Genomic DNA, 27,374 nt, shown 5'->3' on the forward strand with positions numbered 1-27,374 from the left:
AATGGAAATATAGTCTGGGGAGTGAAAGGATGAGTGTACTCTTGATAGAAATAAGGAACACAGAGTTTGGAAATGAAAACATGACATTAAGGACCATTTCCCTAAGTGGCATGTCACCAGGAACTCTGGAATCAGGAAGACCTGAATTAGGTGTCACTGAAACAGGTCACTGAAGATACAGAGTTATGGGAAGTTATATACAATAACCAGAAACTGGTTCTCTTGCTCCTTAAGGTGACTGCAACTTTAGAGGGAAGTTGTGACTGTATCTATGAATTTACTTAAGAACTTTTATGCAGCAGTGTATCCATAAATTGAAAATGTGGTCATAGTACTTCACCAAAACTGAAATGATCCAGTAAACCAGGGATCAAGCAAGTGGGATGAGTCCAAATGGCTTCAGAGAAAGGCAAATTTCCAGTTGCATTGAAAAAAGAACAAGATTAGCAAGTAAGGAATAATCTGGACCACAGAATAGACAAACCTACAAAGACAGAAAGTAGATTAGTGGTTGACTAGGGCTGGGGGCATGGGAGAGATAGGGGGTGACTGCTAAAGGGTAGAGGGAGTTCTTTTCGTGGTGGTAAAAAATGTTTTAAAATTGATTGTGTTGATGGCTGCAAACCGTGAATATACTAAAACCATTGTATTGTGCGCTCTAAATGAGGGAATTGTATTGTATGTGAATATATTTTAATAAAGCCATTACCAACAAAAAAAGAAAAAAGATAATCTGAGCAAAAACTCAAAGTAGAAACTGGTGAATTATGTGATGTGAACTTTGCTGGTGAGTGATGGTGGGCAGGCTGCACTGGTAGTGGGAAGAACCATGCAAACAATGATGAAGGCGGAAAGTCACCCAATAATTTGTTCATTTTTCTTCTCATTGTGATACACACATTGAATATTAAATACTGTGAGCTGTGAGGGAATCAGAAAGGAAAAATAAATAGAAGGCAGTCTTCTAGAAAGCCAGTTGGTTTGGTGAAAAGGGAAAGGGCACAGCTTCTGAAAATAGATGTTCAACTAAGATATGGGAGAAAGAAAACAAGATTAACACAGGAAAAATACAAGGAGTAGAGAAGCCAGAGGAAAATAAGTCTGAAAAGGAGAAAGCAGGAGAGGGAGAATCAGAAAGGAGCTTTGCTTGCCCTTCTTATAAACTGAGACTCTGGCTACCATGTCACCCTTGCTGAATGGCACTGGCTATCAGGGTTGTCTCTAGACTGGCTACTCTCCCTTACTAAGCACTGTGGACCTTCTTTAAGAATTGAGGGTATATGTTGTTACAATAAAAACAAAAAGAGAGAGAGAATTAAGGAGGTAAAGTAAGGAGGCTGTTAGTGTTTATGCTTGTTCCAATAATAATAGCTCTCCCTTATTGAGCATTTCGTATGTGTCAGGCACTGTTCTAAGAACTTTATATGTACACATTCGTTTAGTCCTCTTAACAGATGTAGAATCCCATGAATACTAGTATCATCATCAATTATGGTGAGAAAATTAAACACAAAGAGGTTAAGCAACCTGCCCAAAGTTAGTAAGGACTTGAACCCTTGTGACCTGGCTCCAGTTTGTGCTATTAACCACTGTATCAAGATCCTCAAAATAAAAATGTTAGCAGAGTATTTAAATCCCACAGATCCAAGTAATTTCAAAATGACTCCCTTTCTCTTCATTTATAAAATAATATTCTTAACTGCTTTAGCATTTCTGGTGGTATCTGGCCTGTGAATAGTTATTACCCCCATTTTGGAGACGAGGAAACTGAGGCTCAGAGAGGTTAAGGAAATTGCCCAAAGCCATACAGCTAGTGAAAGACACATAATTACTTAGTCTTCCTAAAGGGAGAAGCACCAGTAATAAAAGGTCATCATACCACTGTTGTTACTTTCCTAAAAAACCATTGCCATAACATTACACACTACCACATACTTGACAGTGGGTGGATGGGTGAGCAGATCCTGATGGTGTGACTTGCACCTTTTATTCAGAACCACCAGAAACTTTCAATAACAGATACCTTCTCTTTCTCAGTTAACTCCGTTGTTTAAAATATATTACCAGATCACAGAAACTTAGAATTGCAAGGGAATTGAGACATCACTTTTGTCTAATACCCATGATAAATAGATGAGGAAGTAGGTCCAAGGTCTGACAGATCAAGGGTTAGAAATCGAGGCTCGTGACCTGTGATCCTTATGCTCTTGTAGATAGTTTCAAGAAGTTGACTTGCAGTCCTAAAGAGTTAAATATAATCCTAAAATTCTTATTCCACTGATCACTAAATATTAAATAACTATCTAGGAGCTTTCCTTCTATTCAGAGCCAAGACTAGTAAACATTAAACAATTATAAAATTGAATAAGCTGGAAAATCTTTAAAGATAACTAACTACAGAGACATAGTTCAGAGAAGACCACTGAAGGCCGGAATGGTTAGGGAAGGCTTCAAAGAAAGATAAGAATGGTAAGAGTGCAGAGGCTTCCGAAGAGCAGGCTAATGCTCCAGAATGCTAGTAGTCAGTCTTGTGTCCTGGGGCTGGTTCCCACAGGAATAAGGAGTCTCCTGGGCTGCTGCTTACATCCGAGATCCCTTTGGGGACCAGGCTGGAGGGTTTGATTTCCATTACAAGGGTATGAAACACCTGATGCCACAGCAGAGAATTAATAAATAAGGGGCCATAATTACCATCTGAAGAATTCTTTAAATTTTGAATATTTGGGTACCACAGACCACAGCTGGGCCCTGATTTTCCATCTCTGAAAGTCACAATTTAAGTTAAAAATTTCTGTTGTGCAAGTTTCCATACATCAACAGATAATATAGAAGTTAAATCATGGTATCTTCTCAAAAGGAAGAGACATAACAGTCTTCATAGGAGTCTTTTCCTTCTATCTTAAATGTCAATGATCACAAAAACTTCTGGCTTCCCTTCACTATAGACTTGCATTGACGAATATGTTATTGCCTTGACTTCAGTTCCCTGAGGATGCTAGGACAATGAAAACTCGTCTCCCCACCCAATTGACTGTAATTTGAAATTTCTTTGGTCAGTACTGAATACTTTCACTTCCCAGGGTATCAAGAACTCATCAGCACTGAATTTATAAAGCCATTCATCCAAAAAGTGAAAAAGAGACTGTAAGTCATCTCCTTGGGTTTCTATTTCTACTGTTTGGAGGGGCTCAACAGTCCCAGTATCTGCCATGTAACCAAACAAGGCCATTGCACATTGATCATATGCTTCCTCCAGAGTATCTCCCCATGTGGGTAACTGGACATCAGTTGTATGATCCAAATACTTGTACTTCTGATTGACTGGAGGATACTTGGCCTTGATTGCCTTCTGCTCCTCAGTCAAATTGTAGTCTCTCACATCTTAATACTGCTGTGCCATGAGTGCAGCATTGGGCATTCTCTGTATAATTCTTTTAATGTGCTGTTGGATTCAATTTGCAAGTATTTTGTTGAGGATTTTTGCATCTATATTCATTGGAGAGATTGGACTGTACTTTTCTTGTAGTATCTTTTCCTGGCTTTGGTATTAGGGTGATGTTTGCTTCATAGAACGAGTTAGGTAGTGCTCCCCCCTCCTCTTCAGTATTTTGGAAGAGTTTGAGTAGTATTCTTGAAATGATTGGTAAAGTTCAACTGTGAAGCCGTCTGGTTCTGGGCTTTCTTTGATGGGTGGTTATTGATGACTGGTTCAGTCTCTTTACTTGTGATTGGTTTGTTGAGGTCTTCGATTTTTTCTAGGGTCAATGTAGGTTTTTTATGTGTTTCTGGGAAATTGTCCATTTCATCTAAGTTGTCTAATTTGTTGGTATACAGTTCTTCATAGTATCCTGTTATGATCTTTTTTACTTCTATGGGGTTAGTAATGTCCTCCACTTCATTTCTGTTTTTGTTTATTTGCATCTTCTCTTTTTTTCTTTGTCAGTCCAGCTAAGCATTTGTCAATTGTATTGATCTTCTCAGAGAACCAACTCTTAGTTTTGTTGATTCTCTCTACTGTTTTTTGTTGTTGTTGTTCTCCATTTCATTTATTTCTGCTCTAATCTTTATTTCTTTCCTTCTACTTGCTTTGGGGTTAGTTTGCTGCTCTTTTTCTAGTTTCTCCTGTGTGCAGTTAGGTCTTTGATTTACCTCTTTCTTCCTTCTTAATGTAGGCATTTAGGGCTATAAATTTCCCTCTCAGCAGTGCCTTCACTACTTCCCAGTTTTGATTATGTTGTGTTCTCATTTTTGTCTTGAGATATTTCCTCATTTCTCTTGCAATTTCTTCTTTTATCCAATGATTTTTTAAGAGTGTGTTGTTTACCTCCATATATTTGTGAATTTTCGATTCTCTGCCTGTCATTGATTTCCAATTTCATTCCAATATGGTCAAGAAAGTGCTTTGTATAATTTCAGTCTTTTAAATTTATTTAAATTTAAATGTTTTGTGACCCAATATTTTGTCTATCATTGAGAATAATCCATGAGCATTTGAGAAGAATATATCTCCTGCTATTTTGGGGTGCAGTGTTCTTTATATATCTGTTAGATCTAGTTCATTTAACATATTATTCAAGGTCTCTGTCTCCTTATTGATCCTCTGTCTAGATGTTCTATCCATAGATGATAGTGGTGTGTTGAAGTCTCCAACTATTATTGTACAGACGTCTATTACTTCCTTCAGTTTTGCCAGTGTTTACATCATGTGTTTTGGGGCACGCTGGTTAGATGCATAAATATTTGTGATTGTCATTTCTTCTAGTTGGATTGCCTCTTTTATTAATATATAATGTCTTTCTTTGTTTCTTATAATATTTTTGCATTTAAAATCTATTTTGTCTGATATTAGTTTTGCTACTCCAGCTCTTTTTTGGTCACTTTTTGCATGGAATATCTTTTTCCAGCCTTTCGCCTTCAGCCTATTTGTATCCTTGCTCTCAGGTGTGTCTCTTGTAGACAGCATATAGATGGATCATATTTTTTTAATCCATTCTGACAATCTGTGTCTTTTGATTGGGGAGTTTAATCCATAAACAGTCAATGTTATTACTGTAAAGCCGTTACTTCAACCATTTTATCATTTGACTTTTATATGTCATATCTTGGTTTTTGTCTCTCTTTTTGCCCTTTTAGTTGCCCTTGCTAATAATCTTCAGTTCTACACCCTCCTCTAAGCCTCTTTCTGGCATTTTCTTTTCAGCCCGCAGAAATCCCTTTAGTATTTCTTATATTGCAGGTCTCTTTTTAACAAATTTTCTCAGCTTCTGTTTATCTGTGAATATTTTAAACTCTCCCTTGTTTATGAAGGAACATTTTGCCAGATAAAGAATTCTTGGCTGCTAAGTTTTCTCTTTCTTTATCTTAAATATATCATACCCCTGCCTTCTTGCCTCCATAGTTTCTGATGAGAAATTGGGACTTAGTGTTATTGTTCATCCCTTGTATGTATGGATCGCTTTTCTCGTGCTGCTTTCAGAATTCTCTCTTAATGTTTGGCAGCTGACAGTCTTATTAGTATGTGTCTTGGGTAGGTCTATTGGGATTCTGTTTGGAGTACATTACACTTCTTGAATATGTATATTGATGTCTTTCGTAAGAGTTTGGAAGTTTTTGGCCATTATTTCCTTAAATATTCTTTCTGCCACTTTTCCCTTCACTTCTCCTTCTGGGACACCCATGACACATATGTTTGTGCACTTCATGTTCCATTCAGTTCCCTCAGACCTTGTTCAATTTTTCCATTCTTTTCTCTATCTGTTCTTTTGTCTGTTTGATTTCAGATGCCCTGTCTTTTAGGTTACTCATTCTTTGTTCTGCCTGTTCAAATCTGATGTTGTATGCCTCTAGTGTATTTTTAATCTCATCTATTGTGCCTTTTATTCCTATAAGTACTGTTGTTTTTTCTTGCTTCATGTCAAATTCTTCTTTATGTTCACCTAGTGTCTTCATGTATATTTTCCTTCATCTCCTTGAACTGATTTAGGATATTTGGTTGAACATCCTTGATTAGTTGTTCCAAATTCTACATCTCCTCTGACTTTTTAATTTGTTCTTTTGACTAAGCCATATCTTCCTGTTCTTAGTATGGCTTGCATTTTTTTCTGATATCTGAGCATCTGATTATCTTTATGAGAGTATCCTGAATGTCAGTTTATGTCTCTTATTTAGGATCTAGGATTTTGTTGTTGATGGGTTTGTGTTAAGGCTCTTTTTTGCCACTTGGTTCATCCGTATTTCCCAACCAAAACAGGGCCAGGGACCCAGGCTGGGGATGCAGACGAGTACCATCAGGCCCTGGGGGAGAGGGTCAGGAAAGACACCAAAAAGAAGACTGCACTTTCCTGGCCTGACCAGCGGATGGTGGTCTTTGCCAAGAAGACTTTTCAGTGGGTCCCAGATGGTACACTTTCCTGGCCATTCCAGCAAATGGCACTCCTTGGCAACCTATTCCCCATAGACCCAATAAGGCAGGGCATTTTAGCCCTCTGGCAACTCTGCCTCTGATGTGGGTTGAAACAATGGTGTGGCAGTCTGGGTTGGGCTAAAGCAGCAGGACTCAGTGGTCTAAATTCACTGGTCAATGGCTGGGTCAGTACTAGGCCATGCCTCCCTCTGTTCTTAGGGGTGTGAGGACTTCTGTGGTCCTCCTAGTCTGCAGCAGCCCACCAGGCACAGACCAGACTGACCCAAAGCTGATTGCCTTGAGGGTGGAGTATGGGTGCCAAGAACCTTGTCCAAGGGAGTTACAGATTTTCACCACAGTTTCTCACTCTCTTCATCCTGCTCTGCCCTGGATGCTGTGCAGTTCTTCCCTGGTGTCCAAAACAGTTGTTTTGGACTGTTTCTGCCTTCCATTAGCTGTTTCTGGAACAGGAGTGAGCCCTGAAAGTCCCTATTCTGCCATCTAGAGACTACCACTTTTAAGTAATCTTTATCTTGATTTGATGCTTGCCTTGTTACTGCAGTCTTTTAACTATCTTCTGGAGCTTTGAGAAAAATATTTCTGCCAGTTCTTGCTGGTTGTTCAAAGCTTTAGTGAGCAGATGGAGCCCTGAAGTATCTGACACTGCCATCTTGAATGGTGTGCACCTGTCAAGCTTTTGAACCTTTCTTTTCTTGTCTACAGAACTTGGATATTAAAATATCTGATTCACAGGGTTGTTTATGATTAAATGAGATGATACATTTAAAAGCTTAGGATTGAACCTGAGACACGGTTTGTGCCCAATAAATGTTATCTGATCCTTTCTTTTCCCAAATTTAGTTGAAGGATGCTTTTAATGAGTAAGACTGAGAAGTGACTTGGATGAAAAAATTGTGAAAGTCTGTTTCTATTTTCTAAATTCAGAAAGTATTCACTAAATAACTTTCCAGGCACTATGGGAAATATAAAAATGTGTAAGGCCCAATCCTGCAGCTACTTAAATCTAGTAGGAAAGAACGACACATCAAAAATACAACTATACAGTATGGCAAGAGGTGGGGAAAATGTGCTATTGGAATTGATAGGGTAGGTGAGAATTCTAATATGGTGGAGAAACATTGAAAATTACACAATGTAACATGTAACAAGGTAGATATATTTTTTTTTCACATGATTTCTCCTTATGTATGCATTTTATTTTTTATTTTATTTTATTTTTTTATTTTATTTTTTTTTTACATTTATTTAATCATCATTTTATTGCGATATATTCACATACCACGCAGTCATACAAAACAAATTGTACTTTCGATTGTTTACAGTACCATTACATAGTTGTACATTCATCACCTAAATCAATCCCTGACACCTTCATTAGCACACACACAAAAATAACAAGAATAATAATTAGAGTGAAAAAGAGCAATTGAAGTAAAAAAGAACACTGGGTACCTTTGTCTGTTTGTTTCCTTCCCCTATTTTTCTACACATCCATCCATAAACTAGACAAAGTGGAGTGTGGTCCTTATGGCTTTCCCAATCCCATTGTCACCCCTCATAAGCTACATTTTTATACAACTGTCTTCGAGATTCATGGGTTCTGGGTTGTAGTTTGATAGTTTCAGGTATCCACCACCAGCTACCCCAATTCTTTAGAACCTAAAAAGGGTTGTCTAAAGTGTGCGTAAGAGTGCCCACCAGAGTGACCTCTCGGCTCGTTTTGGAATCTCTCTGCCACTGAAGCTTATTTCATTTCCTTTCAAATCCCCCTTTTGGTCAAGAAGATGTTCTCCGTCCCACAATGCCGGGTCTACATTCCTCCCCGGGAGTCATATTCCACGTTGCCAGGGAGATTCACTCCCCTGGGTGTCTGATCCCACGTAGGGGGGAGGGCAGTGATTTCACCTTTCAAGTTGGCTTAGCCAGAGAGACAGGGCCACATCTGAGCAACAAAGAGGCATTCAGGAGGAGACTCTTAGGCACAAATATAGGGAGGCCTAGCCTCTCCTTTGCAGCAACCGTCTTCCCAAGGGTAAAACTTATGCTAGAGGGCACAACCCATCAAACCACCAGTCCCCTATGTCTGTGGTCATGTTAGCAACCATGGAGGTGGGGTAGGCGAATACCCCTGCATTCTCCACAGGCTCCTCAAGGGGGCACTACATCTTTTTTTTTTTTCCTTGTTTTTCTTTTTTTTTTTTTTTAACATTCCCTTCTTTTTTAAATCAACTGTATGAAAAAAAAGTTAAAAAGAAAACAAACATACAATAAAAGAACATTTCAAAGAGACCATAACAAGGGAGTAAGAAAAAGACAACTAACCTAAGATAACTGCTTAACTTCCAACATGTTCCTACTTTACCCCAAGAAAGTTACATAATATAGCAACATTTCTGTGAACTTGTTCCTACTATATCCATCAGAAATTAACAGACCATAGTCATTTCTGGGCATCCCCAGAACGTTAAATAGCTTATCTGTTCTTCTTGGATTATTGTTCCCCCTTCCTTAATTGCTCTCTACTGCTAGTTCCCCTACATTCTACATTATAAACCATTTGTTTTACATTTTTCAAAGTTCACATTAGTGGTAGCATATAATATTTCTCTTTTTGTGCCTGGCTTATTTCGCTCAGCATTATGTCTTCAAGGTTCATCCATGTTGTCATATGTTTCACGAGATCGTTCCTTCTTACTGCCATGTAGTATTCCATCGTGTGTATATACCACATTTTATTTATCCACTCATCTGTTGAAGGACATTTGGGTTGTTTCCATCTCTTGGCAATTGTGAATAATGCTGCTATGAACATTGGCGTGCAGATATCTGTTCGTGTCACTGCTTTCCGATCTTCCGGGTATATACCGAGAAGTGCAATCGCTGGATCGAATGGTAGCTCTATATCTAGTTTTCTAAGGAACTGCCAGACTGACTTCCAGAGTGGCTGAACCATTATACAGTCCCACCAACAATGAATAAGAGTTCCAATTTCTCCACATCCCCTCCAGCATTTGTACTTTCCTGTTTGTTTAATGGCAGCCATTCTAACCGGTGTTAGATGGTATCTCATTGTGGTCTTAATTTGCATCTCTCTAATAGCTAGTGAAGCTGAACATTTTTTCATGTGTTTCTTGGCCATTTGTATTTCCTCTTCAGAGAACTGTCTTTTCATATCTTTTGCCCATTTTATAATTGGGCTGTCTGTACTATTGTCATTGAGTTGTAGGATTTCTTTGTATATGCAAGATATCAGTCTTTTGTCAGATACATGGTTTCCAAAAATTTTTTCCCATTGAGTTGGCTGCCTCTTTACCTTTTTGAGAAATTCCTTTGAGGTGCAGAAACTTCTAAGCTTGAGGAGTTCCCATTTATCTATTTTCTCTTTTGTTGCTTGTGCTTTGGGTGTAAAGTCTAGGAAGTGGCCGCCTAATACAAGGTCTTGAAGATGTTTTCCTACATTATCTTCTAGGAGTTTAATGGTACTTTCTTTTATATTGAGATCTTTGGTCCATTTTGAGTTAATTTTTGTGTAGGGGGTGAGGTAGGGGTCCTCTTTCATTCTTTTGGATATGGATATCCAACTCTCCCAGCCCCATTTGTTGAAAAGACCATTATGACTCAGTTCAGTGACTTTGGGGGCCTTATCAAAGATCAGTCGGCCATAGATCTGAGGGTCTATCTCCGAATTCTCAATTCGATTCCATTGATCTATATGTCTATCTTTGTGCCAGTACCATGCTGTTTTGGCAACTGTGGCTTTATAATAAGCTTCAAAGTCAGGGAGTGTAAGTCCTCCCACTTCGTTTTTCTTTTTTAGAGTGTCTTTAGCAATTCGAGGCATCTTCCCTTTCCAAATAAATTTGATAACTAGCTTTTCCAAGTCTGCAAAGTAGGTTGTTGGAATTTTGATTGGGATTGCATTGAATCTGTAGATGAGTTTGGGTAGAATTGACATCTTAATGACATTTAGTCTTCCTATCCATGAACATGGAATATTTTTCCATCTTTTAAGGTCCCCTTCTATTTCTTTTAGTAGAGTTATGTAGTTTTCTTTGTATAGGTCTTTTACATCTTTGGTTAAGTTTATTCCTAGGTACTTGATTTTTTTAGTTGCTATTGAAAATGGTATCTTTTTCTTGAGTGTCTCTTCAGTTTGTTCATTTCTAGCATATAGAAACATTACTGACTTATGTGCATTAATCTTGTATCCCGCTACTTTGCTAAATTTGTTTATTAGCTCTAGTAGCTGTATCGTCGATTTCTCAGGGTTTTCTAGATATAAGATCATATCGTCTGCAAACAATGACAGTTTTACTTCTTCTTTTCCAATTTGGATGCCTTTTATTTCTTTGTCTTGCCGGATTGCCCTGGCTAGCACTTCCAGCACAATGTTGAATAACAGTGGTGACAGCGGGCATCCTTGTCTTGTTCCTGATCTTAGAGGGAAGGCTTTCAGTCTCTCACCATTGAGTACTATGCTGGCTGTGGGTTTTTCATATATGCTCTTTATCATGTTGAGGAAGTTTCCTTCAATTCCTACCTTTTGAAGTGTGTTTATCAAAAAGGGATGTTGGATTTTGTCAAATGCTTTTTCAGCATCTATTGAGATGATCAATTGATTTTTCCCTTTTGACTTGTTAATGTGTTGTAATACATTGATTGTTTTTCTTATGTTGAACCATCCTTGCATGCCTGGAATGAACCCCACTTGGTCATGGTGTATGATTTTTTTAATGTGTCTTTGGATTCGATTTGCAAGTATTTTGTTGAGGATTTTTGCATCTATATTCATTAGGGAGATTGGCCGGTAGTTTTCCTTTTTTGTAGCATCTTTGCCTGGTTTTGGTATTAGACTGATGTTAGCTTCATAAAATGAGTTAGGTAGTGTTCCATTTTTTTCAATGTTTTGAAAGAGTTTGAGTAAGATTGGTGTCAGTTCTTTCTGGAAAGTTTGGTAGAAGTCCCCTGTGAAGCCATCTGGCCCTGGGCATTTATTTTATTTTATTTTATTTTATTTTATTTATTTTTTTTTTATTTCTGCTTTAGTTTTTAATTCAAATTTGTTATGTGTTGAAAAGTTAAGTAATATATTCACAACATTCAAAATTCAAAAGATACAAAAGGGTTTACACTGAAACCTTCTATATCCCTTTCCCTTTAGGCAAGCAATATCTTCAGTTTATGGTGTGCATTTCCATAAATCTTTTATGCATATACAAGCAAATTTCTCCGTCTCGCTCACTCTCTCAGGCACATAAACACAAACATGCACACACATTAGTTCTGTACCTTGCTTTTTCATATAATGAAATGTCTTGGAGGTTATTCTGTTATTAGTACATGATGAGTTTCCTCATTCATTTTTTTTTTAATTCAGTTTTATTGAAATATATTCACCAACCATACAGTCATCCATGGTATACAATCAACTGTTCACAGTATGATCATATAGTTATGCGTTCATCACCACAATCTATTTCTGAACATTTTCCTTACATCAGAAAGAATCAGAATAAGAATAAAAAATAAAAGTGAAAAGAGAATACCCAAACCATCCCCCCATCCCACCCTATTTGTCATTTAGTTTTTACTCCCATTTTTCTACTGATTTTTTTTCAATTTTTTAACTTTGTTTATCAAAAAATTAAAAACAAGCAGGCAAACAACAACCAAAAAAACCCCACAACATTTCAAACAAAGCAATGGATTAAGGAAAACAAATAACCTAAAATAATTACTTTGCTTCCAATATGTTCCTACCATACCCCTAGAAAATTAATAAACCATGTCCAAACAGAGGAGTAAGAAAAACAAATAATCTAAAATAACTACATTGCTTCCAACATGTTCCTACCATACCCCAAGAAAATTAACAACCCCTAAGAAAACAAAGGAATGAGAGAAAAAAAAACCTAAAATAACTCTATTGCTTCCAACATGATCTTACTATATCCAAGAAAGTTTACAAACCATAATCATTCCTGAGCATTCCCATAACATTGAGATTACCCTCCATAATTTATCTGTTCTTATTAGATTATCATTCCCCCTCCGCTAATTGGTATCTCTAGGTCCCCTACATTCTACAGTATAAAACATTGTACATTTTTCACAGAATTCACATTAGTGTTAACATACAATATGTCTCTTTTTGTGCCTGGCTTATTTTGCTCAGCATTATGTCTTTTTTTTTTTTTTTTTTAATCTTCATTTTATTGAGATATATTCATATACCACGCAGTCATACAAAACAAATCGTACTTTCGATTGTTCACACTACCATTACATAGTTGTACATTCATCACCCAAATCAATCCCTGGCACCTTCATTAGCACACACACAAGAATAAGAAGAATAATAATTAGAGTGAAAAAGAGCAATTGAAGTAAAAAAGAACACTGGGTACCTTTGTCTGTTTGTTTCCTTCCCCTATTTTTCTACTCATCCATCCATAAACTAGACAAAGTGGAGTGTGGTCCTTATGGCTTTCCCAATCCCCTTGTCACCCCTCATAAGCTACATTTTTATACAACTGTCTTCGAGATTCATGGGTTCTGGGTTGTAGTTTGATAGTTTCAGGTATCCACCACCAGCTACCCCAATTCTTTAGAACCTAAAAAGGGTTGTCTAAAGTGTGCGTAAGAGTGCCCACCAGAGTGACCTCTCGGCTCCTTTTGGATTCTCTCTGCCACTGAAGCTTATTTCATTTCCTTTCACATCCCCCTTTTGGTCAAGAAGATGTTCTCCGTCCCACGATGCCAGGTCTACATTCCTCCCCGGGAGTCATATTCCACGTTGCCAGGGAGATTCACTCCCCTGGGTGTCTGATCCCACGTAGGGGGGAGGGCAGTGATTTCACCTTTCAAGTTGGCTTAGCTAGAGAGACAGGGCCACATCTGAGCAACAAAGAGGCATTCGGGAGGAGGCTCTTAGGCACAACCATAGGGAGGCCTAGCCTCTCCTTTGCAGCAACCGTCTTCCCAAGGGTAAAACCTGTGGTAGAGGGCTCAACCCATCAAACCACCAGTCCCCTATGTCTGTGGTCATGTTAGCAACCATGGAGGTGGGGTAGGCGAATACCCCTGCATTCTCCACAGGCTCCTCAAGGGGGCACTGCATCTTTTTTTTTTCCTTTTTTTTTTTTTTTTTTTAACTTTCCCTTCTTTTTTAAATCAACTGTATGAAAAAAAAGTTAAAAAGAAAACAAACATACAATAAAAGAACATTTTAAAGAGACCATAACAAGGGAGTAAGAAAAAGACAACTAACCTAAGATAACTGCTTAACTTCCAACATGTTCCTACTTTACCCCAAGAAAGTTACCTAATATAGCAACATTTCTGTGAACTTGCTCCTACTATATCCATCAGAAATTAACAGACCATAGTCATTCCTGGGCATCCCCAGAACGTTAAATAGCTTATCTGTTCTTCTTGGATTATTGTTCCCCCTTCCTTAATTGCTCTCTATTGCTAGTTCCCCTACATTCTACATTATAAGCCGTTTGTTTTATATTTTTCAAAGTTCACATTAGTGGTAGCATATAATATTTCTCTTTTTGTGCCTGGCTTATTTCGCTTAGCATTATGTCTTCAAGGTTCATCCATGTTGTCATATGTTTGAAGAGATCGTTCCTTCTTACTGCCGCGTAGTATTCCATCGTGTGTATATACCACATTTTATTTATCCACTCATCTGTTGAAGGACATTTGGGTTGTTTCCATCTTTTGGCAATTGTGAATAATGCTGCTATGAACATTGGCGTGCAGATATCTGTTCGTGTCACTGCTTTCCGATCTTCCGGGTATATACCGAGAAGTGCAATTGCTGGGTCGAATGGTAACTCTATATCCAGTTTTCTAAGGAACTGCCAGACTGACTTCCAGAGTGGCTGAACCATTATACAGTCCCACCAACAGTGAATAAGAGTTCCAATTTCTCCACATCCCCTCCAGCATTTGTAGTTTCCTGTTTGTTTAATGGCAGCCATTCTAACCGGTGTTAGGTGGTATCTCATTGTGGTCTTAATTTGCATCTCTCTAATAGCTAGTGAAGCTGAACATTTTTTCATGTGTTTCTTGGCCATTTGTATTTCCTGTTCAGAGAACTGTCTTTTCATACCTTTGCCCATTTTATAATTGGGCTGTCTGTACTATTGTCATTGAGTTGTAGGATTTCTTTGTATATGCAAGATATCAGTCTTTTGTCAGATACATGGTTTCCAAAAATTTTTTCCCATTGAGTTGGCTGCCTCTTTACCTTTTTGAGAAATTCCTTTGAGGTGCAGAAACTTCTAAGCTTGAGGAGTTCCCATTTATCTATTTTTTCTTTTTTTGCTTGTGCTTTGGGTGTAAAGTCTAGGAAGTGGCCGCCTAATACAAGGTCTTGAAGATGTTTTCCTACATTGTCTTCTAGGAGTTTTATGGTACTTTCTTTTATATTGAGATCTTTGGTCCATTTTGAGTTAATTTTTGTGTAGGGGGTGAGGTAGGGGTCCTCTTTCATTCTTTTGGATATGGATATCCAACTCTCCCAGCCCCATTTGTTGAAAAGACCATTATGACTCAGTTCAGTGACTTTGGGGGCCTTATCAAAGATCAGTCGGCCATAGATCTGAGGGTCTGTCTCCGAATTCTCAATTCAATTCCATTGATCTATATGTCTATCTTTGTGCCAGTACCATGCGGTTTTGGCAACTGTGGCTTTATAATAAGCTTCAAAGTCAGGGAGTGTAAGTCCTCCCACTTCGTTTTTCTTTTTTAGAGTGTCTTTAGCAATTCGAGGCATCTTCCCTTTCCAAATAAATTTGATAACTAGCTTTTCCAAGTCTGCAAAGTAGGTTGTTGGAATTTTGATTGGGATTGCATTGAATCTGTAGATGAGTTTGGGTAGAATTGACATCTTAATGACATTTAGCCTTCCTATCCATGAACATGGAATATTTTTCCATCTTTTAAGGTCCCCTTCTATTTCTTTTAGTAGAGTTATGTAGTTTTCTTTGTATAGGTCTTTTACATCTTTGGTTAAGTTTATTCCTAGGTACTTGATTTTTTTAGTTGCTATTGAAAATGGTATCTTTTTCTTGAGTGTCTCTTCAGTTTGTTCATTTCTAGCATATAGAAACATTACTGACTTATGTGCATTAACCTTGTATCCCGCTACTTTGCTAAATTTGTTTATTAGCTCTAGTAGCTGTATCGTCGATTTCTCAGGGTTTTCTAGATATAAGATCATATCGTCTGCAAACAATGACAGTTTTACTTCTTCTTTTCCAATTTGGATGCCTTTTATTTCTTTGTCTTGCCGGATTGCCCTGGCTAGCACTTCCAGCACAATGTTGAATAACAGTGGTGACAGCGGGCATCCTTGTCTTGTTCCTGATCTTAGAGGGAAGGCTTTCAGTCTCTCACCATTGAGTACTATGCTGGCTGTGGGTTTTTCATATATGCTCTTTATCATGTTGAGGAAGTTTCCTTCGATTCCTACCTTTTGAAGTGTTTTTATCAAAAACGGATGTTGGATTTTGTAAAATGCTTTTTCAGCATCTATTGAGATGATCAATTGATTTTTCCCTTTTGACTTGTTAATGTGTTGTAATACATTGATTGATTTTCTTATGTTGAACCATCCTTGCATGCCTGGAATAAACCCCACTTGTTAATGGTGTATGATTTTTTTAATGTGTCTTTGGATTCGATTTGCAAGTATTTTGTTGAGGATTTTTGCATCTATATTCATTAGGGAGATTGGCCGGTAGTTTTCCTTTTTTGTAACATCTTTGCCTGGTTTTGGTATTAGATTGATGTTAGCTTCATAAAATGAGTTAGGTAGTGTTCCCTTTTCTTCAATGTTTTGAAAGAGTTTGAGTAAGATTGGTGTCAGTTCTTACTGGAAAGTTTGGTAGAATTCCCCTGTGAAGCCATCTGGCCCTGGGCATTTATTTGTGGGAAGATTTTTGATGACTGATTGGATCTCTTTGCTTGTGATGGGTTGGTTGAGGTCTTCTATTTTTTCTCTGGTCAGTCTAGGTTGTTCATATGTTTCCAGGAAATTGTCCATTTCCTCTACATTATCCAGTTTGTTGCCATACAGTTGTTCATAGTATCCTCTTATAATTTTTTTAATTTCTTCAGGATCTGCAGTTATGTCACCTTTTTCATTCATTATTTTGTTTATATGGGTCTTCTCTCTTTTTGATTTTGTCAGTGTAGCTAGGGGCTTGTCAATCTTGTTGATCTTCTCAAAGAACCAACTTTTGGTGATATTTATCCTCTCTATTGTTTTTTTGTTCTCTATGTCATTTATTTCTGCTTTAATCCTTGTTATTTCTTTTCTTCTACTTGGTTTAGGATTGGTTTGCTGTTCATTTTCTAGCTTCTTCAGTTGATCCATTAGTTCTTTGATTTTGGCTCTTTCTTCCTTTTTAATATATGCGTTTAGTGCTATAAATTTCCCCCTTAGCACTGCTTTTGCTGCATCCCATAGGTTTTGGTATGTTGTGTTCTCATTTTCATTCGTCTCTATATATTTAGCAATTTCTCTTGCTATTTCTTCTTTAACCCACTGATTGTTTAGGAGTGTGTTGTTTAACCTCCAGGTATTTGTGAATTTTCTAAGTCTCTGATGGTTATTGACTTCTAATTGTATTCCATTGTGGTGAGAGAATGTGCTTTGAATAATTTCAATCTTTTTAAATTTATTGGGGCTTGTTTTATGTCCCAGCATATGATCTATTCTGGAGAATGTTCCATGAGCACTAGAAAAGTATGTGTATCCTGGTGATTTGGGATGTAATGTCCTGTATATGTCTGTTAAATCTAATTCATTTATCAGATTGTTTAGGTTTTCAATTTCCTTATTGGTCTTCTGTCTGGTTGATCTATCTATAGGAGAGAGTGATGTGTTGAAGTCTCCCACAATTATTGTGGAAACATCAATTGCTTCCTTTAGTTTTGCCAGTGTTTCTCTCATGTATTTTGTGGCACCTTGGTTGGGTGCATAGACATTTACGATTGTTATTTCTTCTTGCTGAATTGCCCCATTTATTAGTACGTAGTGGCCTTCTTTGTCTCTCAAAACATCCCTGCATTTGAAGTCTATTTTATCTGAGATTAATATTGCTACACCTGCTTTCTTTTGGCTGTAGCTTGCATGAAATATTTTTTTCCATCCTTTCACTTTCAGTTTCTTTGTGTCCCTGTGTCTAAGATGAGTCTCTTGTATGCAACATATTGATGGTTCATTTTTTTTGATCCATTCTGCGAATCTATATCTTTTAATTGGGGAGTTTAATCCATTTACATTCAACATTATAACCGTGAAGGCATTTCTTGAATCAGCCATCTTATCCTTTGGTTTATGTTTGTCATATTTTTCCCCTCTGTCTATTAATATCCTTTATTGTACCCATACCGAATCTCTTTAGTACTGAACCTTTCTCCAAGTCTCTCTGTCCTTTCTTTGTTTCTCTGTCTGTAGGGCTCCCTTGAGTATCTCCAGTAGGGCAGGTCTCTTGTTAGCAAATTCTCTCAGCATTTGTTTGTCTGTGAAAAATTTAAGCTCTCCCTCAAATTTGAAGGAGAGCTTTGCTGGATAAAGTATTCTTGGCTGGAAATTTTTCTCACTCAGAATTTTAAATATATCGTGCCACTGCCTTCTCGCCTCCATGGTGGCTGCTGAGTAGTCACTACTTAGTCTTATGCTGTTTCCTTTGTATGTGGTGAATTGCTTTTCTCTTGCTGCTTTCAGAACTTGCTCCTTCTCTTCTGTGTTTGACAGTGTGATCAGTATATGTCTCGGAGTGGGTTTATTTGGATTTATTCTATTTGGAGTTCGCTGAGCATTTATGATTTGTGTATTTATGTTGTTTAGAAAATTTGGGAAGTTTTCCCCAACAATTTCTTTGAATACTCTTCCTAGACCTTTACCCTTTTCTTCCCCTTCTGGGACACCAATGAGTCTTATATTTGGACGTTTCATATTATCTATCATATCCCTGAAGTCCATTTAGATTTTTTCAATTTTTTTCCCCATTCTTTCTTTTATGCTTTCATTTTCCATTCTGTCATCTTCCAGGTCACTGATTCGTTGTTCAACTTCCTCTAGTCTTGTACTATGAGTGTCCAGAATCTTTTTAATTTGGTCAACAGTTTCTTTAATTTCCATAAGATCCTCCATTTTTTTATTTAGTCTTGCAATGTCTTCTTTATGCTCTTCTAGGGTCTTCTTGATTTCCTTTATCTCCCGTACTATGGTCTCATTGTTCCTCTTTAGTTCTTTGAGTAGCTGCTCTAGGTGCTGTGTCTCTTCTGGTCTTTTGATTTGGGTGCTTGGGCTTGGGTTATCCATATCGTCTGGTTTTTTCATATGCTTTATAATTTTCTGTTGTCTTTGGCCTCGTGGCATTTGCTGAACTTGATAGGGTTCTTTTAGGATTTGTAGACCAATTGAAGTCCTTATCTCTAATTTATCAGATCTACAGCTTTGTGGAGTACACTTTCTCTAACTAACCAGCAGGTGGCGTCCACGAACCACCTGTTCTCCACAAGCCAGTTCTCCCCTGCTTAGCCTTTTTGGTGAGTGGGGGAGTGAGTCTTGTGGGGTCCAATTGGTGTACCAAGCTTGCGTGTGTAGTTGGTGTTGCCTGCCCTATATATGGGGCGTGTTTCTGGGCAGTCAGGGAGGGGGGGTGGCCCTAACAATCAAATCTCTCTGGTGATCCTAGAGTTTTAAAGCTGCTGCAATAGTCTAATCCTTCAGTTCAGTCCTGCCACAGTTTGTCTCTCCCACTGACCCACAAGTCCTTGGTATTGGCGTATGGCTCCTGAGACTTGCAAGTGGGCCCCTCTTCCAGGCCGTGCACCCCGGGTCCTCTGTTGAGGGATGGCTGTGCTATGTCACAGGTGAGTGCCGTCCCCCCAGGGCAGTTCTGGGCTGCTGGGCTGTGTAGGGAGGCTCCCAGTCTGCTGAAATGATGGCTGAATGGGGCTTTGTTAATTCACACTGCTCTACCTTCCCAACTCTGGGACAATCAGCTGAGGTTGCAGGGAAGGCTAATGTCCACGCCCAGTTTTGTGGTGTGTGCCTGTTATTTGAAGCCCTTCCGTCACAGTGGGTTGTCTGGGGCAGTTCTGGGCTATGGGGCTGGCGATGGGCAGGAGTGTTTCCTGTCCACCAGGATGATGGCTGTGAGTGGACACCCCCCTTTTCTTGGGAAGTTGTGGTGTTTAGTGAATTTTCTCAGCCACTGGTTTATTGCGTTTTGTCTCAGAGCTCTCTTAGTTCTGCTCTTGACTTGACCTGCCCAAATAGCAAGTCTTTGAAGCTTTCTGTATTGGGCTTCTTAGAGTAATTGTTTTAGAAAAAGAAAAAAGGTTTAAAAAAAAAAACAAAAAAAAAAACAAAAAAAAAAAAAAACAGGCCCTCCTCAGAGATCTAATGGGTTATTGAAATGCTAAGAGACAAAGCAACCAGGGCCATTAAGGAAAGGTCCACAGGGCAGAGAGATCAGCTTTTCTTCGGGATTTGCATATGCGCCTCAGGGCCCTTCCCCTTTCTATGTTCACCAGAACTCCAAAAATCCTCCGCTTTTATTTTGGAGTTTTTCGTGTTGTTTTTTTTCTATGCCTGTCTCCTCTCTGCTGGGCTGGCTGCTCTCAGATTCTCTGGTGTCTGGTCTCAGTCTATCTATGGTTGGAGTTTGAATCAGTAGAATGAGTTTCCGATAAGGGCAGCCACTGCAGTTCTCCCTTCTCCTTCCCGTAGCTGACAGCCCCTCCTCCCCCGGGACTGAGCCTGGCAGGGAGGGTCGCGGGTCCCCTGGCTGCAAAAACTTACAGATTTCGCTGATCTCAGCAGTTCCACGTTTTCATAAGTGTTGTATGAAGTATGCCCAAAGTCAGATTGCTCTGTGGTGTCCAGTCCACGCAGTTCCTGGCTTTCTACCTACTTTCCTGGCGGAGTAACTAAAACATACAGCTCACCAGTCTGCCATCTTGCCCCGCCTCTCCCCTGGGCATTTATTTGTGGGAAGATTTTTGATGACTGATTGGATCTCTTTGCTTGTGATGTGTTGGTTGAGGTCTTCTATTTCTTCTCTGGTCAGTCTAGGTTGTTCATATATTTCCAGGAAATTGTCCATTTCTTCTACATTATCCAGTTTGTTGCCATACAGTTGTTCATAATATCCTCTTATAATTTTTTTAATTTCTTCAGGATCTGCAGTTATGTCACCTTTTTCATTCATTATTTTGTTTATATGGGTCTTCTCTCTTTTTGATTTTGTCAGTCTAGCTAGGGGCTTGTCAATCTTGTTGATCTTCTCAAAGAACCAACTTTTCGTGATATTTATCCTCTCTATTGTTTTTTTGTTCTCTATGTCATTTATTTCTGCTTTAATCCTTGTTATTTCTTTTCTTCTACTTGGTTTAGGATTGGTTTGCTGTTCATTTTCTAGCTTCTTCAGTTGATCCATTAGTTCTTTGATTTTGGCTCTTTCTTCCTTTTTAATATATGTGTTTAGTGCTATAAATTTCCCCCTTAGCACTGCTTTTGCTGCATCCCATAGGTTTTGGTATGTTGTGTTCTCATTTTCATTCGTCTCTATATATTTAGCAATTTCTCTTGCTATTTCTTCTTTAACCCACTGATTGTTTAGGAGTGTGTTGTTTAACCTCCAGGTATTTGTGAATTTTCTAAGTCTCTGATGGTTATTGACTTCTAATTGTATTCCATTGTGGTGAGAGAATGTGCTTTGAATAATTTCAATCTTTTTAAATTTATTGGGGCTTGTTTTATGTCCCAGCATATGATCTATTCTGGAGAATGTTCCATGAGCACTAGAAAAGTATGTGTATCCTGGTGATTTGGGATGTAATGTCCTGTATATGTCTGTTAAATCTAATTCATTTATCAGATTGTTTAGGTTTTCAATTTCCTTATTGGTCTTCTGTCTGGTTGATCTGTCTATAGGAGAGAGTGATGTGTTGAAGTCTCCCACAATTATTGTGGAAACATCAATGGCTTCCTTTAGTTTTGCCAGTGTTTCTCTCATGTATTTTGTGGCACCTTGATTGGGTGCATAGACATTTACGATTGTTATTTCTTCTTGCTGAATTGCCCCTTTTATTAGTACGTAGTGGCCTTCTTTGTCTCTCAAAACATCCCTGCATTTGAAGTCTATTTTATCTGAGATTAATATTGCTACACCTGCTTTCTTTTGGCTGTAGCTTGCATGAAATATTTTTTTCCATCCTTTCACTTTCAGTTTCTTTGTGTCCCTGTGTCTAAGATGAGTCTCTTGTATGCAACATATTGATGGTTCATTTTTTTTGATCCATTCTGCGAATCTATATCTTTTAATTGGGGAGTTTAATCCATTTACATTCAACGTTAAAACCGTGAAGGCATTTCTTGAATCGGCCATCTTATCCTTTGGTTTATGTTTGCCATATTTTTCCCTCTCTCTATTAATATCCTTTATTGTACCCATACCGTATCTCTTTAGTACTGAACCTTTCTCCAAGTCTCTCTGTCCTTTCTTTGTTTCTCTGTCTGTAGGGCTCCCTTTAGTATCTCCAGTAGGGCAGGTCTCTTGTTAGCAAATTCTCTCAGCATTTGTTTGTCTGTGAAAAATTTAAGCTCTCCCTCAAATTTGAAGGAGAGCTTTGCTGGATAAAGTATTCTTGGCTGGAAATTTTTCTCACTCAGAATTTTAAATATATCGTGCCACTGCCTTCTTGCCTCCATGGTGGCTGCTGAGTAGTCACTACTTAGTCTTATGCTGTTTCCTTTGTATGTGGTGAATTGCTTTTCTCTTGCTGCTTTCAGAACTTGCTCCTTCTCTTCTGTGTTTGACAGTGTGATCAGTATATGTCTCGGAGTGGGTTTATTTGGATTTATTCTATTTGGAGATCGCTGAGCATTTATGATTTGTGTATTTATGTTGTTTATAAGATTTGGGAAGTTTTCCCCAACGATTTCTTTGAATACTCTTCCTAGACCTTTACCCTTTTCTTCCCCTTCTGGGACACCAATGAGTCTTATATTTGGACGTTTCATATTATCTATCATATCCCTGAAGTCCATTTCGATTTTTTCAATTTTTTTCCCCATTCTTTCTTTTATGCTTTCATTTTCCATTCTGTCATCTTCCAGGTCACTGATTCTTTGTTCAACTTCCTCTAGTCTTGTACTATGAGTGTCCAGAATCTTTTTAATTTGGTCAACAGTTTCTTTAATTTCCATAAGATCATCCATTTTTTTATTTAGTCTTGCAATGTCTTCTTTATGCTCTTCTAGGGTCTTCTTGATTTCCTTTATCTCCCGTACTATGGTCTCATTGTTCATCTTTAGTTCTTTGAGTAGCTGCTCTAGGTGCTGTGTCTCTTCTGGTCTTTTGATTTGGGTGCTTGGGCTTGGGTTATCCATATCGTCTGGTTTTTTCATATGCTTTATAATTTTCTGTTGTTTTTGGCCTCTTGGCATTTGCTGAACTTGATAGGGTTCTTTTAGGGTTTGTAGACCAATTGAAGTCCTTATCTCTAATTTATCAGATCTACAGCTTCGTGGAGTACACTTTCTCTAACTAACCAGCAGGTGGCGTCCACGAGCCACCTGTTCTCCACAAGCCAGTTCTCCCCTGCTTAGCCTTTTTGGTGAGTGGGGGAGTGAGTCTTGTGGGGCCCAATTGGTGTAGCAAGCTTGCGTGTGTAGTTGGTGTTGCCTGCCCTGTATGTTGGGCGTGTTTCTGGGCAGTCGGGGAGGGGGGGTGGCCCTAACAATCAAATCTCCCTGGTGATCCTAGAGTTTTAAAGCTGCTGCAATAGTCTAATCCTTCAGTTCAGTCCTGCCACAGTTTGTCTCTGCCACTGACCCACAAGTCCTTGGTATTGGCGTATGGCTCCTGAGACTTGCAAGTGGGCCCCTCTTCCAGGCCGTGCACCCCGGGTCCTCTGTTGAGGGATGACTGTGCTATGTCACAGGTGAGTGCCGTCCCCCCAGGGCAGTTCTGGGCTGCTGGGCTGTGTAGGGAGGCTCCCAGTCTGCTGAAATGATGGCTGAATGGGGCTTTGTTAATTCACACTGCTCCACCTTCCCAACTCTGGGACAATCAGCTGAGGTTGCAGGGAAGGCTAATGTCCACGCCCAGTTTTGTGGTGTGTGCCTGTTATTTGAAGCACTTCCGTCACACTTGGGTTGTCTGGGGCAGCTCTGGGCTATGGGGCTGGAGATGGGCAGGAGTGTTTCCTGTCCACCAGGATGGTGGCTGTGAGCGGACACCCCCCTTTTCTTGGGAAGTTGTGGTGTTTAGTGAATTTTCTCAGCCGTTGGATTATTGCCTTTTGTCTCAGAGCTCTCTTAGTTCTGCTCTTGACTTGACGTGCCCAAATTGCAATTCTTTGAAGCTTTCTGTATTGGGCTTCTTAGAGTAATTGTTTTAGAAAAAGAAAAAAGGATTAAAAAAAAAAAGGGCCCTCCTCAGAGATCTAATGGGTTATTGAAATGCTAATAGACAAAGCAACCAGGGCCATTAAGGAAAGGTCCACAGGGCAGAGAGATCAGCTTTTCTTCGGGATTTGCATATGCACGTCAAGGCCTGAGCTCCGCCCTTCCCCTTTCTGTGTTCACCAGAACTCCAAAAATCCTCTGCTTTTATTTTGGAGTTTTTCGTGTTATTTTTTTTTTCTATGCCTGTCTCCTCTCTGCTGGGCTGGCAGCTCTCAGATTCTCTGGTGTCTGGTCTCAGTCTATCTATGGTTAGAGTTTGGATCAGTAGAATGAGTTTCCGATAAGGGCTACCACTGCAGTTCTCCCTTCTCCTTCCTGGAGCTGGCAGCCCCTCCTCCCACGGGACTGAGCCTGGCAGGGAGGGGCGCGGGTCCCCTGGCCGCAAAAACTTACAGATTTCGCTGATCTCAGCAGTTCGACATTTTCATGAGTGTTGTATGAAGTATGCCCAAAGACAGATTGCTCTGTGGTGTCCAGTCCACGCAGTTCCTGGCTTTCTACCTACTTTCCTGGAGGAGTAAGTAAAACTTCGGTAGATATATTTTTTGAAGTTCTGTTTTGTAAGCAATAAATTATAAATTACATTGGAGCATATTGTCTTTAAATGTTAAGGTATATTTGGACACCCAGAAGCTTAACTTAGGTAGTATTATACAAACATATATATTTAATATAACCTACTTGCTGTTCTCACATTTCTGTTTTTAGAAGGGGGATTGCATCTTGGAAACTTTTGCTATCAATGTGACAATGAAATATTTTGAGTACTGATGGCAGTTTTGCCAGTGATCTTCATTCAAGCTCTACAAAGAGAATTTGTGCTTTTTACCAAAATCACTTGCCTTGCATGCATATTTAAAGAAAATGGCTTTTCTTTTTTTATATATATTAGCACAGAACCAGCCATTGGAAGTATCCAAATTTCCTTTTGCACAAATTTTTTCCAGGACTACCTTGCTAAACGTTTTGTGCTATGTTGCAAATCCTTTAGAGATTGTTCGTAATTAAGTCTCCTGGAATTTTTGCTTAGACACTTCTGGCATCTTGGATTTTGCCCTATATTTTTCATGTCCCTTCTCTCATTTTAGCATTTTAGTCTTAACGTAAGTTCCATTGTTTCATGACCATAGACTCAAACATTATATTTAAAGCTTGCCTTCCACCACACCACACCCGACTCCATGTTATTTTGCATTACAGTCTTGGCTGTAATTAAAGAAGGTTATGTATTTAACATTTGCCCCTAATAAATTGATAATCACTAGCAGTGGAGACTCAGACACTTATGTTGAATGGAATACTTTGGAATGAGAAATAAATCAGACTATAAAGACTTAATCAAGTAATTATAGTAGAGATGTATCACTTTCCTGTGTGTACATTTCCACAATTCTTTGAAAGTGCCAGTTGCTTAAACCCAAATCAAAAGTTCTCTGAAGACAAAAAGAAAAATGTTTCTCAAAAGATTTATCATCAACTCCACTACTTTCTCTTTTCCCATTTTCTCTTGTTAACTCGTTTTTCTCATTTGCGTTTTCCTCTTGTCTCAGTGTCTCAGTGTCTCAGTAGCTCATGGTCTATATGAAAAGAAAGAGTTAAGTTTGGAAGTTTAGGCCAGGACAGGACCTTGTGGGCAAAGTGGTTTTTCACTGTAAGTATTGGCCACAGTTTGGCATACTGTAAAACTCAGGATTTGGAAAAAACCCCGACATGTATCTGAATTATGGATGGGTATATTATAATAGGCTCTTGGAATATGAAGAGTCGAGTTCCTGTACCAGCTCCATCATTTAGAGGCAGCATGCCCTTTTGGACAAATTATTTAACTTCTACAATCCTTATTTGTTTTTCTTTAACATGGGGATATTACCTCCCTCAGGGGCTGTTGTGAGGATTAAATGAGATAATGGCATAAAAATGGTATTTAATCTGTAAAATAACTATAAATATAAAGAAATAGTAATAATGGCTACTGAATAGCAGGTGATTCTTTTTTTAACTTTTTATTTTGAAATAATTTCAAGCCTACAGGACAGTTGCAAAAACAACACACATCCCATACAGAGAACTCCAATATACACCCACCCCCACCCCAGATACTCAGATCCACCAATGTTAACATTATGCTGCCTTTGCTGTATCATTCTATCAATCATCTATTTATCTGTCTATCTATCTATCTGTCTATTTTCTGAACATTTGAGAGCAGGTTGCATATATCATCCTGCTTGAACACATAATACTTCCATGTGCATTTTCTGTAAACGAGAATAGTCACTTACGTACTACCACCTGAAGTGTGGTTATGAAGTTCAAGAAATTTAACATTCATGTAAATCATACACTGTGTATTCCAACTTTTTCTTATGTCCCAATAACTTCCTTTTGAGCCTTTTCTCCTCCATTCTTAGATCCCATCCAGGATCATGCATTGCATTTCATTGTCATTGTCTCTTTAGTTTCTCTTTCATTTTTTTAAATTGTGGAAATATATAATTCATTCATTCATTCATTCATTCAATTATATAAAACATAAATCTTCCCATTCCAGCCACTGCCAAACATACCTTTCAGTGGGATTAATCACATTCGCAATGTTGCAGAACCCTCACCACCATCCATTACTATAACTTTTCCTTCATCGCAGAGGGAAATCCTACACTCCTTTTGCATTAATATCCCATTGCCCCTGCCTTCCACCCCTGGTAACCTGTACTCTACTTTCTGTCACTATGAGTTTTCCTATTCTCTTATACATTCTTTGTAGCTACCATTGGGCTTAAAGGTAACATCCTAAATCTATAACATTCTTGTTTGCTTTGATACCAACATCACAACTTCAATAGCATACATAAACTATGTTCCTATATCCCTCCCTCCTCCACTTTTATGTAGTTCTTGTCACAGGTTACATATTTATACATTATAACTCCAAAACCATTGATTTATCATTGCATTTTATGCATTTGCCTTTTAGATCCTGTAGGAAGTAAAAAGTAGCATTACAAATAAAAAGTTCAATACTAATGGTATTTATATTTACCCATGTCATTATCTTTACCAGAGATCTTTATTTTTTTTTTTACATGGCTTCAGTCAGTTGTCTAGTGTCCTTTCGTTTCAATCTGCAGAACTTCCTTTAGCATCTCTTGTAGGGCTGTTCTAGTGGTGATGAACTCCCTCAGCTTTTGTTAATCTGGGAATGTCCTCCCTCATTTTTCAAAGACAAATTTGCCAGATTCAGAATTATTGGTTGGCAGGTTTTTTTGCTTTCATTACTTAAATATGTCTTACTGCTGCCTTCTTGCCTCCGTGGTTTCCAATAAGACATCAGCACTTAATCTTATTGAGACTCCCTCTTATGTGCCACACTGATTCACTTTTGTGGCTTTCAGAATTCTCTCTTTATCTTTGGCAATAGACAGTTTGATTATAACATGG

At 38.5% G+C, this 27,374-nt stretch overlaps 1 protein-coding gene and 1 pseudogene across 4 annotated transcripts in view; one reads left to right on the forward strand and one right to left on the reverse strand.

The window, feature by feature from the left end:
* Positions 1–27,374, forward strand: part of RNF128 (ring finger protein 128) — a 166,550-nt gene that overhangs the window by 124,808 nt on the left and 14,368 nt on the right. The window lies entirely within an intron of this gene.
* Positions 2,900–3,415, reverse strand: LOC119522711 (annotated as a pseudogene).

Source organism: Choloepus didactylus, chromosome X, assembly GCF_015220235.1.
Source record: "Choloepus didactylus isolate mChoDid1 chromosome X, mChoDid1.pri, whole genome shotgun sequence".
NCBI classification, from domain to species: Eukaryota; Metazoa; Chordata; class Mammalia; order Pilosa; family Megalonychidae; genus Choloepus; species Choloepus didactylus.